Source organism: Triticum dicoccoides, chromosome 2B (genome assembly GCF_002162155.2).
Source record: "Triticum dicoccoides isolate Atlit2015 ecotype Zavitan chromosome 2B, WEW_v2.0, whole genome shotgun sequence".
NCBI classification, from domain to species: Eukaryota; Viridiplantae; Streptophyta; class Magnoliopsida; order Poales; family Poaceae; genus Triticum; species Triticum dicoccoides.
This window is the reverse complement of record NC_041383.1, coordinates 581,900,784-581,915,068: the sequence shown is the minus strand read 5'-3', so window position 1 is coordinate 581,915,068 and position 14,285 is coordinate 581,900,784.

Genomic DNA, 14,285 nt, shown 5'->3' with positions numbered 1-14,285 from the left:
TCTTTCGTTTGTTTGAGAAAAAAGAAAGAAGAGAAAATAAAGATATGGGGCCTTTCGGCTCGTCATTGCTTACCGGGGGTAGGTGCTGCACAAAGTGTCAAATAATGTATGCAAGAAAGAATGTAATGCATGAAATCGACAAGATGCGCGGAGCACATGAGCTTTACTTATGCACGGGGTCTGCGCCCGGCTTTGTACAAAGGATTACATGCAACATCGGCAAGACTTGTACAAAAGGTGGTTGCCGGAACAGGTTCCGGCAACCGCGCCCTACGGGTAAAACTTACGAAGATGCTCAATGTTCCAGGAGTTGCTCACCGAAATACCATCTTCGGTCTCAAGGCGGACAGCGCCAGGCCTAGTGACTCGTTTCACCCGGTAAGGGCCTTCCCACTTCAGCGTCAACTTGTTGGAATTCTTGGCGGACTGAACGCGCCGAAGAACAAGGTCGCCTTCCTCGAAGCTTCTGGCATTAACTTTGCGGCTATGGTAGCGGCGCAAAGCTTGCTGGTATCGAGCAGCTCGTACAGCAGCCTGAAGACGGTCCCCCTCAAGGAGCAGCGCGTCATCTTGTCGCAGCTGCTCTTGCTCAAGCTCATCATAAGCGAGCACTCGAGGTGACCCGTATACGAGTTCTGTGGGGAGAACTGCCTCTGCTCCATAGACTAGAGCGAAAGGCGTCTGGCCAGTGGCTCGATTTGGCGTCGTCCTGATCGACCAAAGAACCACCGGCAGCTCCTCGATCTAGTTCCTTCCGCACCTGTGCAGCCTGTCGAAAGTTCTGGTCTTGAGTCCACGCAGCACTTCAGCATTTGCCCTCTCCGCTTGACCGTTGCTTCTCGGATGAGCAACAGAAGCGAAGCAGACCTTGGCGCCAAGATCTTGGACGTACTGCATGAAGGTGCGGCTCGTGAATTGTGTGCCGTTGTCGGTGATGATCCTGTTAGGGATCCCGAAACGGCAAACAATCGACCTGAAGAACTTGACTGCTGACTGTGCTGTCACCTTCCTCACTGGTTCCACTTCCGGCCACTTTGTGAACTTGTCGATTGCAACGTACAAGTACTCAAAGCCCCAGACAGCTCAGGGAAAGGGGCCGAGGATATCAAGCCCCCAGACCAAAAATGGCCAGGATAAAGGGATCGTCTGGAGAGCTTGAGCTGGCTGGTGTATCTGCTTGGAATGGAACTGGCACACTTCACACTTGGTTACTTGTGCAGTTGCATCCTGGAGGGCTGTCGGCCAAAAGAAACCTTGCCGGAACGCCTTGCCGGCAAGTGCTCTTGCGCCAATGTGGTGACCACATATACCTCCATGTATCTCTGCCAACAGCGTATGTCCGTCTTCCCGGCAAATACACTTCAATTTCACACCGTTGAGTCTTCTTCTGTACAGTATGTTGTCGACAAACTGGTACATACTTGACTGCCGGGCTACTTTTTCCACTTCTTCTTGCTCTTCAGGAAGTTCTCCTCTCTGAAGGAAATGGACAATTTGCTGTGCCCATGCTGGAGCTTGTGGCTCGACAACAAGGACTAAAGGCACATCTGTTGCTGCGGGAACATCCGCTTCTACGGCGAGAACCTGCGGCTCAGCCGGAGCTTGATGTTCCCCGGCAAGCTTGCCGGAGCAAAACTTGTCGGGAGCGTCTGCTTCGATGGGACGAACCCTAGGGCTCGCCGGAGCAGACTGCTCCTCAGCATCCTTGGTGTTGATCTTGGGGACTTTCTTGGCGGCGGCTTCGGGAAGCTCTGCCGGAAAATAGTCACCAGAAATCAACTTTCTCTTCTTGCTCTGTCCACTCGATGGTGTCACGGATGGTTGAGTCATCTTGAGCACAAAGATCCCTGGTTCCACAGGTAACTTAAGTGCGGCGCACTTTGACAGGCCATTAGCAATGTCATTCTGAGCTCTTGGAACATGTTCCATCTGTAGGCCGTCAAAGTGCTCTTCTAGCTTTCTCACTTCATCAACATAAGCTTCCATCAATGGACTTTGATAACTCTTGTTCACTTGGCGGACGACAAGCTGTGAGTCTCCCCTGACAATGAGCTTCTTGATCCCAAGGTCTGCCGCGATCCTGAGACCGGCAAGCAAACCTTCATACTCTGCAGTATTGTTCGTTGCTTGCTCCTTTGGAAAGTGCATCTGGACCACATACTTGAGGTGCTCTCCAGTGGGTGCGACAAGCAGTACGCCCGCACCGGCGCCTTGCAGCGAGAAGGCACCATCAAAGTACATCAGCCACTCTTTGTTTGCTTCCTTGACGGGGATGCTCGTCTCTGGAATTTCTTCATCCGGTGTTGGCGTCCACTCTGCTATGAACTCTGCCAATGCTTTGCTTTGGATAGTTGAAGTGCTTTCAATCTTGTGGCCAAAGCTTGACAGTTCCAGTGCCCACTCGACAATCCTGCCCATTGCTTCTGGATTTTGCAGTATCCTCTTCAACGGAAAGCGAGTGACAACTATGATCTCATGTGCTTGGAAGTAATGGCGCAGCTTTCTCGAGGCCATGAGAAGGCCGAAAAGCAACTTCTGTACACCAAAGTACCTTGTCCTAGCCCCCTGCAAAAGGGAACTGACAAAGTAAACTAGGCGCTGCACCATTCTCTTCTGCATCTCCTTATGTGTCTGCGCAGATCCATCTTTGTCGGGACCAGAGCTTGCCGGACAAGCGCCTGCCGGACTAGAGCTTGCCGGACCATAGCTTGCCGGTGAAGCCCCCTGCTTGTCGCTGGATGCATCTGCCGTGGTTGCTGGCTCATCATCTGCCTCCCTCTCCGCCACTAACGCAGCACTAACGACCTGATTGGTTGCCGCTATATACAGCAGCAACTTCTCTTGTGGCCTAGGTGCGACAAGTGTTGGAGTGGAGGACAGATATCTCTTCAAGTCCTGCAGCGCAGCCTCCGCTTCCGGAGTCCATTTCATTGGACCTGCCTTTTTCAATATTTTGAAAAACGGCAGGGCGCGCTCAGCAGACCTAGAGATAAACTTGCTGAGAGTGGCCACGCAACCGGCAAGTCTTCGTACATCCTTGACGCGCTTTGGTTCTTCAATCTTCTCAATGGCTTTGATCTTGTCGGGATTGGCTTCAATTCCTCGCTGAGACACAAAGAACCCGAGAAGCTTGCCGGAGGGGACTCCAAACACGCACTTCTCGGGGTTCAGTTTGAGGTTGATCTTGCGCAGATTTACAAATGTTTCGTCTAAATCTTGGATCAGGGTCGCTTTGTCCTTGCTCTTGACCACTATGTCATCCATGTAGGCTTCCACATTTCTTTGCATTTGCGGCTCAAAAGCGTGATGGACAACCCTTGCAAATGTTGAACCAGCATTCTTTAAACTGAAAGGTATCCGTACAAAACAGTATGTGCCACATGGGGTGATGAATGCGGTTTTCTCCTCATCCTCTTCTGCCATGAAGATCTGATGGTATCCTGAGTATGCATCAAGAAATGAAAGCAAGTCACATCCGGCTGTGGAGTCAACAATCTGGTCGATGCGCGGCAAGGGAAATGGGTCTTTGGGACAAGCTTTATTGACATCGATAAAATCGATACAAAGCCTCCATTTCCCGTTGGCTTTGCGTACGACAACAGGATTGGCCAACCACGTAGGATGGAGCACTCCTCTGACAAGGCCTGCTGCTTCCAACTTCTTTATTTCTTCTGCAATGAATTCTTGGCGCTCCACCGGTTGTTTCCTGACTTTTTGCTTGACGGGCCGTGCATGAGGACAGATGGCAAGATGGTGCTCAATTACTTTCCTGGGAACACCGGGGATGTCAGACGGTTGCCACGCAAACACGTTGACGTTCGCCCGCAGGAAAGCAATGAGCGCACTTTCCTATTTAGGGTTAAGCGTGGCACTGATGGTGAAAGTACCACCAGTGCCGTCCTCCTTGGCGGACACCCTCTTAGTCTCTGGCAGAGCTGCCATTGCCTTCTTACACTTGCCAGTGGAGCTCGATTGTGTGTCCTCGACGGTAGCGCAGCACTCTGAAGAGGTGCGCTTGCCGGAGTGGGCATCAGAACTCTTGCCGGACTTGGTCTTCTTCTTCCCCCCGGGAGCTTCAACGGCAAGTGATTTGCGATCTGTTGCGGCTGCTGCCTCCCGGTAGATCTTGTTGGCATAGATAAGAGCATCCTTCTTGTCGCCAGGGACAGAGATGACGCTTATCGGGCCTGGCATCTTCAGTACGTTGTATGCATAGTGAGAGGCCGCCATGAATTTGGCGAGTGCTGGACGGCCGAGTATCCCATTGTAAGGCAATGGGAAGTCAGCAACGTCAAAAGTGGCCCTCTCAGTCCTGAAATTCAGCTCACTGCCAAATATCACCGGCAATGTGATCTTTCCCTTTGGCTTGCTCCTTCCCGGGTTGATTCCTTGAAATGTGTCGGTCTCTTCGAGCTTGCTGTCAGGGATCTGGAGTTTCTGGAGCACCGCGGAGGAGATCAGGTTCAAGCCGGCCCCGCCGTCAACTAGCATCTTAGTGACCTTGAGGTTGCGGATAGTGGGTGAAACCAACATCGGCAAGCACCCGACCGCAGTTATGCGATCAGGCTGGTCCTCAATATCAAAGATGATAGGCGTGCTGGACCATTTCAGAGGCCTGCGTGACTCGACGGGTGGTTCTGCCGCATTTACTTCCCGCACCCACTGTTTGAGCTGGCGGTGTGAAGTATGCAGAGAAGCACCGCCGTCAACGCACAGGACCTCTGTGGCTTTCTGGAACTCCTGCTCATCGGTCTCTTCATCATCGATGTCTTCGTCGTCGTCGTCATCTTCATCCTTGTTGCGGCCGCGGGGAGGTCTGTCTCCTTGCCGCTGCTTGGCCTTGCCATGGCGTCCTCCTCGGCCGGGACGTTTCTTGCCGGATCCTCCAGCACCTTCCTGAGCCTTCTCCTTGTCGCGTCGTTCGTATTCAGCCTTCTGCTGCTCGACAAGCTGCTCGACTTTCTTGCAGCTCTGGAGATCATGGCCCTTGGTGCGGTGGATCTTGCAGTACTGCTTGTTGGTGCCGACCTGCTTGTCGGCGACCGCCACAGCCTCTGCGGCAATCTCCTTGCCGGAGCCACCAGCTTTGGCTTTCTTGGCGCCACCTCTGTTGCCGGACTGCTCGACAACTAGCACCTCTTTGCCTTTCTTCTTTCTGTTATTCTGCCGCCGGTTTTTCCTTGCTGGGGCAGTATCCTCACTGTCAGATCCTCCTGCTCCTGTGTCCTCTCCGGGGAGTCTCATCCCTCCCTCAGCACGTGCACACTTGTCGACCAGGGCATATAGCTCACTGACGTCTCTGATCTTGCACATCGCCGTCTCCTCCCGCATCCTGCGGTTCCACATGTTCTGATGGAACGCGCTGATCAGCGCGGCAGGGTGGACATCTGGGATGTTATGCTGTACGCGGCTGAATCTCTGAATGTACTTGCGCAAGGGCTCTCCTTCCTTCTGGGCGAGCAGATGAAGGTCGCTTTCTTGGCCATGAGGCTTGTGGCCGCCTGTGAAGGCGCCGACAAACCGATGGCACAGATCCGTCCAGGAAGATATGGAATTGTCCGGCAAGTGCATGAGCTAGGATCTGACGTTGGACTTGAGCACCAGCGGAAAGTAGTTGGCAAGGATCTTGTCGTCTCGCCCCCCAGTAGCTTGCACCGCAATGGTGTAGATGCTGAGGAACTCTGACGGGTGCGTCTTGCCGTCGTACTTCTCCGGTACATCTGGCTTGAAATTCTTCGTGTTGGGCCATTGGACCTGCCGCAGCTCACGAGTGAACGCAGGGCAACCTACCGCGTACGGCAAGTCGCCTGGTTCCCCGGGCGCATGCATGTCAACAGAGGGCCCAGCGCGCTTGTCGGATTGACGTCGCGCTTCTCTTCGGCGCTCGATGCGAGTACGAGCGTCTTCTTGTTGTCTATCGCGAAGAACTTGGCGCTGATCGCAGCGAGCTCGTGCATCCGACGATGCCGTGGAGTCGCTGTCGAGGTGGACCCGGCGAGTCGGCGATCTTGGCCTTCAGGGTGGAGAGTGCATGGTGGTTGCACCCCCACCAGTTTCATCGCCACCGGCTCACGCCTGGCAGTCCTACCGCGGCAGCGACGTGCTCGGCTGCCGTGGAGTGTCGCCGTTGGCGAAGCCGATGAGGCTCTGAATGGTGGCCCTCCATTGGTCGATCTTGTCTTCCGTAGGAGGGTAATCCAGTAGCAGTTGAGCTCGCGCCAAAGCTTCTGCTTGAGTGGTGGACGGTAGTGGTGATCGGTGCAAGGAGCGGGATGTGCCCGGACTCCTAACTATGTTAGAAGGAGCAGTATCCCGTCCAGGAGACCGTGCCTCACTCATGCCAGCATGTTGGCGTGCATGCTGGTCTTGAGCGCCCCGAGACCCACCAGCTTGATCTTGGTCCAACAAGCGTATGGTACTGCGAATACCATGACGCTGTCGGTCCTGCGCCTCCTGAGAGGGGCGCGGCGGATGTGAAGACACCAAGGTTTGTGCAGCCTTGTCCTTGGACCTGGCAGCACCGTGAGCTTCCTCGTCGATGTCCGTTCTTCCACCAGTGTCAACCCCACCACCCGTTTGTTCCGGTGGCGGTGAGATCGACGCGGACGGAGCAACTGCCTCTGAAGCCTTCTTCTTCGGTGGCATGTCGATGAAGGAAATGAAGATCTAGCTCGTGTGAACGCCGGATCAGGTTCGCACAATCTCGACGCCCCCTACCTGGCGCACCAAAGATGTCGGGGAAACTGATCCACGAACACCTATGGGACCGGCGGACCGAGCCCCTTTCGGTTCGGCGGGGGGCGGAGGTCGCACGAAGAGCAGATCGAGGCGAAGCACACGAGCAGTTTACCCAGCTTCGGAGCTCTCCGGAGAGATAATACTCCTACTGCTGCTTGTCTGATTGTATTCTGTTCTTGCTCTAGAGAGCTAAGTGTTTTCCTGGCCTTGAAATGATCCGAACCAGCCGAACCCCCTCTACGTTGCGCATGGGCCTCCTTTTATACGCTCAAGGGGTCACCGACAGGTGGCAACGCAGAGAAGGGTAAGAATGTAAAAAAAGAGCTGCGGTTGGTACAGCTAACTGCACAGTGCTCTCTACCTAATCCTGACGGCAGGGGACAAGGGCATTAAATGCCCGTCTGTGTCGCCTAAACAGTGTAGAAAAGGACCATCAGGGGCGCCACCGCCTGCCACGATGGCGATCTTGTCAGCATCGCATGCCACCGCTTACCGCTGGCTGCACAGCCTTCCGCCACGCGTGCCTGGAAAGGCCCCCAGGGCGACACGTTGGTGGATGCGCTGGAGCGTGGGCACAGAGTGGCCGCTTGCCGCGGCAAGCGTCTTGCCGCGGTTTTGGGCTTGTCGCGCCCGAAGGCTTGTCGCTCGCCGGGCCTTGCCGGGACGCGTGGGGCGTCGCGGCAAGTTCTTTGAGATGCCTCGGTTGGCCTTCCCGGCAAGCTCCTCTTGCCGGGACCTTGTCTCCTTGGCTTGAATACTTTGTTCTTGAATGGCTCCAAAGGAGCCACGGAGTATCTTGGCGGTCGTCCGGCAAACCTTGCCGCGGGGTGCTGCCACTGCCCGTGCACAAGTTCGGGGTACTAGGGTACCCCTACTCTAGTACACCGACACAGGTACACTTCATGTTTCAAATTTGTTACACAACTTTAACCATACGCGCGTGCTACGGGATTTGCTAACTTAAACACAAGCATTCTTTAAATTCATAATCACCCAACTAGCATGACTTTAATATCACTACCTCCATATCTCAAAACAATTATCAAGTATCAAATTGATCATAGCATCCAATTCACTTCCTATGATAGTTTTTATTATATCCAACTTGGATGCTCATCATTCTAGGATCAAATTATAACCACAGCAAATACCATTCTGTTCTAAAAGACTCTCAAAATAATATAAGTGAAGCATGAGAGACTAACAATTTCTATAAAATCAATCCACCGCCATGCTCTAAAAGATATAAGTGAAGCACTAGAGCAAAAACTATCGAGCTCAAAAGATATAAGTGAAGCACATAGCATATTCTAATAAATTCTAATCAAATAGGCTTCTCCCAAAAGTTGTGTACAGCAAGGACGATTGTGGTAAACTAAAAGGCAAAGACTAATATAATACACGATGCTCCAAGCAAAACACATATCATGTGGCGAATAAAAATATAGCTCCAAGTAAAGTTACCAATGAACAAAGACGAAAGAGGGGATGCCTTCCCGGGGCATCCCCAAGCTTAGGATTTTCGCCATACATGAATATCTTGGGGTGTCATGGGCATCCCCAAGCTTAGGCTCTTGCCACTCCTTATTCCATAGTCCATAAAAGCTTTACCCAAAACTTGAAAACTTCACAACACAAAAATCAACAGGAAATCTTATAAGCTCCGTTAGTGAAAGAAAACAAAACCACCACATAAGGTACTGTAATGAACTCATTATTTATTTATTTTGGTGTTAAACCTACTGTATTCCAAGTTCTGTATGGTTCATACCGTTACATACTAGCCATAGATGCATCAAAATAAGCAAACAACACACGAAAAACAGAATCTGTCAAAAACAGAACAGTCTGTAGCAATCTGTAACTAACGCAAATTTCTGGAAGTCTAAAAATCCTACCAAAATAGGACGTACTGGAAAATTTGTTTATTGATCAGCATCAAAAATAATCAATGCAAAATCACGTTTCTGTGATTTATTGAATTTTTTCTCGTGAGCGCAAAGTTTCTGTTTTTCTGCAGAATCAAATCAACTATCATCATAGTTTATCCTATAGGTTCTACTTGGCACAAACACTAATTAAAAGATAAAAACACATCTAAACAGAAAGTAGATGCAAAATTTATTACTAAATAGGAACAAAAACAAGAAACACAAAGAAAATTGGGTTGCCTCCCAACTAGCGCTATCGTTTAACGCCCCTAGCTAGGCATAAAAGCGAAGATAGATCTAAGTAGTGCCGTCTTTGACACTCAAATCCTCAATAGATCACTTATAATCTTTAGGGGTTTCTCCCTTTTTGGTAATGATTAAACCTTTGGGCAAAAATTCAAGAAATTTGTTTGTAGCAAAAGGTTCCTTAGCGATAGAAAGACAACTGGGAAGAACACTTATGGATTTTTGAGATCCGCGTCTCCCTTACTAGAAGATTCAACCTTATTTTTAGGAACATAAATAAACTTAGCGGTTTTTGTAGGGGGTTTTGGAGTGTTTTTTATGGAAGAAAATGCTGAACCTAAGTTGTTAATTATATCCTCAAGTTTACCTATTCCAGCAGAATCTAGATCTAGTTTTTCAGTAACTATAGGTTCTTTCTCTTTAAGACTTTTCAAAGTAACTCCAACCCTAGATCCATATTGGGTGATATGATTATGAATCTTTTTATCCAAATTTTCAATCAACTCAACAATAGCAATTTTATTTTCAATAATATCAAGTCGTTGCATAACGTGTTCTAAAGTTAAAACAGTTCCATTAACCAAAAGAGGTGGTGGGCCAAACAAATCTAACATAGTATTATAAGCATCAAACGTATGGCTACTCAAGAAATCACCTCCGGCAACAGTATCAAGAACACATCTATTCCAAGGAGTGATGCATACATAAAAATTGTGGAGAAGAACGGAAGTAGAAAGCTTCCTAGTAGATCTATTTTGAGTATTGCAAATTCTATGCCAAGCATCTTTTAAATTTTCTCCCTCCCTTTGCTTAAAATTGAGAATTTCATGCTCGGGAGTGATGATAAGGATAGGAGGACGAGCCATAATGACAAGGTAACGCGCAAACGGAAAAAGGCAAGCGAAAGAGAGGAGAAGAAGATTGGGAAAGAGAGGGCAAATAAAACGGCAAGTGTGAAGTGGGGGAGAGGAAAACGAGAGGCAAATGGCAAATAATGTAAATGCGAGGGAGATAGGTTTGTGATGGGTACTTGGTATGTCTTCACTTGAGCGAATACCTCCCCGGCAACGGCGCCAGAAATCCTTCTTGCTATGTCTTGAGCTTGCGTTGGTTTTCCTTGAAGAGGAAAGGGTGATGCAGCAATAGTAGCGTAATTATTTCCCTTAGTTTTTAAGAACCAAGGTATCAATCCAGTAGGAGGCTCCTCAAAAGTCCCACGCACCTACACAAACAAACCAAGAACTCGCAACCAACGCAATAAAGGGGTTGTCAATCCCTTCACGGCCACTTGCGAAAGTGAGATCTGAGAGAGATAGTATGATAAGATAAATATATTTTTGGTATTTTATAATATAGATGCAAAAAGTAAAGATGCAAATAAAAGTAGATTGGAAGCAAATATGATAAGAGATAGACCCGAGGGCCATAGGTTTCACTAGAGGCTTCTCTCAAGATAGCATAAGTATTACGGTGGGTGAACAAATTACTGTCGAGCAATTGATAGAAAAGTGAATAGTTATGAGATTATCTAGGCATGATCATGTATATAGGCATCACTTCCGCAACAAGTAGAGCGACTCCTGCCTGCATCTACTACTATTACTCCACACATCGACCGACTCCTGCCTGCATCTAGAGTATTAAGTTCATAAAGAACAGAGTAACGCATTAAGCAAGATGACATGATGTAGAGGGATAAACTCATGCAATATGATATAAACCCCATATTTTTATCCTTGATGGCAACAATACAATACATGCCTTGCAACCCTTTCTGTCACTGGGTAAGGACACCGCAAGATTGAACCCAAAGCTAAGCACTTCTCCCATGGCAAGAAAGATCAATCTAGTAGGCCAAACCAAACTGATAATTCGAAGAGACTTGCAAAGATAACTCAATCATACATAAAAGAATTCAGAGAAGATTCAAATATTATTAATAGATAAACTTGATCATAAACCCACAATTCATTGGATCTCGACAAACACACCACAAAAAGAGATTACATCGAATAGATCTCCACAAGAGAGGGGGAGAACATTGTATTGAGATCCAAAAAGAGAGAAGAAGCCATCTAGCTAATAACTATGGACCCGAAGGTATGTGGTAAAGTACTCACAACTCATCAGAAGGGATATGGTGTTGATGTAGAAGCTCTCCATGGTCGATTCCCCCTCCGGCAGAGCACCGACGAAGGCTCCAAGATGGGATCTCGCGGATACAAAAGGTTACGACGGTGGAAATTGTGTTTCGGGTGCTCCCTGGATGTTTTTGGGGTACGTAGGCTTATATAGGAGGAAGAAGTACGTCGGTGGCCGGCCGAGGGGCCCACGAGACAAGGGGCGTGCCCTATAGGGGCGGCGCGCCCTACCCTCTCGTGGCCGCCTCAGCTGCTTCTTGACTTGCACTCCAAGTCCCCTGGATCACGTTCGTTCCAAAAATCACGCTTCCGAAGGTTTCATTCCGTTTGGACTCCGTTTGATATTCCTTTTCTTCGAAATACTGAAATATGCAAAAAACAGCAATACGGGCTGGGCCTCCGGTTAGTAGGTTAGTCCCAAAAATAATAATAATGTGTAAAATAAAGCCCATAAACATCCAAAAGGGGTAATATAATAGCATGGAACAATCAAAAATTATATATACGTTGGAGACGTATCACCCCACAACTTGAAGACGAAGGCCGCCCGGAGGGCGCCCCTTGCCGGCAAGGACAAGAGGAAGGATCACCGGCGCACCCTTCCCCTCACGAACAGAGTCGGAGGGGGAGAGGATAGGGGGCTCGGTTCCGGTGCACCCTCGCGACGTTGTGCTGGAGAGAGCTGGATTCACACCCTGAACAGGCTCGGGGCGCTGGGGGCTGCAAGCCTGCACCGTGCTGGAGCTCTTGGGGGCGCCCGCCTCCCTAGGTTTTGCCTTCATGAAGACACTTCAAGGTCCCACCCGTGAGAAGCATAGTGCGCTTGGAGATCAGGAGTGAAGATACTTACTCGGCGGCGGCCACGTATCTCCTTGGCTTTAGCGGCCGGTGGGTGCCATCGTCGCGGCACGGGGACCTCTTCCTCTTCAGGAGCGACTCAAGGCACAAGCGGGGCCGACCTGGTCCCGACGGGCGATCCTCGGGAGGGGGAGCGTCCGGCGCGATATCTGGTGCAGGGTTCCCAAAGGCGGGGGCGCCCGGCGTGGCGTCCTGGCTCGCAGCTCTGGGGCCATTAGTGGGCTCCTCGTCGTCAGCAGCAGCTCTGGAGCCACCATCCCCGACGCCAAAGGCTTCCGCCTCCGGAGCCTGATGTAGCGTAGGCTCTGCAGTGGCCCCGGTCGGAACACCAGAAGCCTGAGGCTCTGATAACCCACAAGTATAGGGGATCGCAACAACTTTCGAGGGTAGAGTATTCAACCCAAATTTATTTATTCGACACAAGGGGAGCCAAAGAATATTCTTGATAATTAGCAGTTGAGTTGTCAATTCAACCACACCTGGATAACTTAGTATCTGCAGCAAAGTATTTAGTAGCAAAAGTGGTATGATAGTAATGGTAACAGTAGCAACAGTAAAGATAAATGTTTTTGGGTTTTTGTAGTAGTTGTAACAGTAGCAACGGAAAAGTAAATAAGCGAAGAACAATGTATGAAAAGCTCATAGGCAATGGATCAGTGATGGATAATTATGCTGGGTGCGATTCCTCATGCAATAGTTATAACATAGGGTGATATAGAACTAGCTCCAGTTCATCAATGTAATGTAGGAATGTATTCCGTAAATAGTCATACGTGCTTATGGAAAAGAACTTGCATGACATCTTTTGTCCTCCCCTCCCGTGGCAGCGGGGTCCTAGTGGAAACTAAGGGATATTAAGGCCTCCTTTTAATAGAGAACCGGACCAAAGCATTAACACATGGTGAATACATGAACTCCTCAAACTACGGTCATCACCGAGAAGTGTCCCGATTATTGTCACTTCGGGGTTGTCGGATCATAACACATAATAGGTGACTATAGACTTGCAAGATGGGATCAAGAACACACATATATTCATGAAAACATAATAGGTTCAGATCTGAAATCATGGCACTCGGGCCCTAGTGAAAAGCATTAAGCATAGCAAAGTCATAGCAACATCAATCTCAGAACATAGTGGATACTAGGGATCAAACCCTAACAAAACTAACTTGATTACATGGTAAATCTCATCCAACCCATCACCGTCCAGCAAGCCTACGATGGAATTACTCACACACGGCGGTGAGCATCATGAAATTGGTGATGGAGGATGGTTGATGATGACGACGGCGATGAATCCCCCTCTCCGGAGCCCCGAACGGACTCGAGATCAGCCCTCCCGAGAGAGATTAGGGCTTGGCGGCGGATCCGTATCATAAAACGCGATGAAACTTTCTCTCTGATTTTTTTTCTCCGCGAGACGGTATATATGCAGTTGGAGTTGAGGTCGGAGGAGGTCCGGGGGGGCCACGAGATAGGGGGCGCGCCCCCTGTCTCGTGGACAGGCCTTGGGCCCCCTGGCCCTGATTCTTTCGCTAAAAATTCTTATTAATTCTGAAAAGTCCCTCCGTGGATTTGCATGTCATTCGGAGAACTTTTATTTTCTACACATAAAACAACATCATGGTAGTTCTGCTGAAAACATCGTCAGTCCAGGTTAGTTTCATTCAAATCATGCAAGTTAGAGTCCAAAACAAGGGCAAAAGTGTTTGGAAAATTAGATACGTTGGAGACGTATCAACTCCCCCAAGCTTAAACCTTTGCTTGTCCTCAAGCAATTCAGTTGATAAACTGAAAGTGAAAAAGAAAAACTTTTACAAACTCTATTTGCTCTTGTTGTAAACATGAAAAGCCAGCATTCAAGTTTCATCAAATATTACGAACTAACCATACTCACAATGACACATAGGTCTCACAATTACTCATATCAATAACATAATCAGCTAGCGAGTCATAATAATAAAACTCCGATGACAACACATTCTCAAAATAATCATAACATGATATAACAAAATGGTATCTCGCTAGCCCTTTCTGAGACCGCAAAACATAAATGCAGATCACCTTTAAAGATCAAGGACTGACTAAATATTGTAATTCATGGTAAAAGAGATCCAGTCAAGTCATGCCCAATATAAACCAATAATAATGAATGCAAATGACAGTGTGCTCTCCAGCTGGTGCTTTTAATAAGAAGGGCGATGACTCAACATAAAAGTAAATAGATAGGCCCTTCATAGAGAGAAGCAGGGATTTGTAAAGGTGCCAGAGCTCGATTTTAAAATAGAGATTGAATAACATTTTGAGCGGCATACTTTCGCTGTCAACGCAACAACTATGAGATAGCTGTATCTTCCACACTAAATGC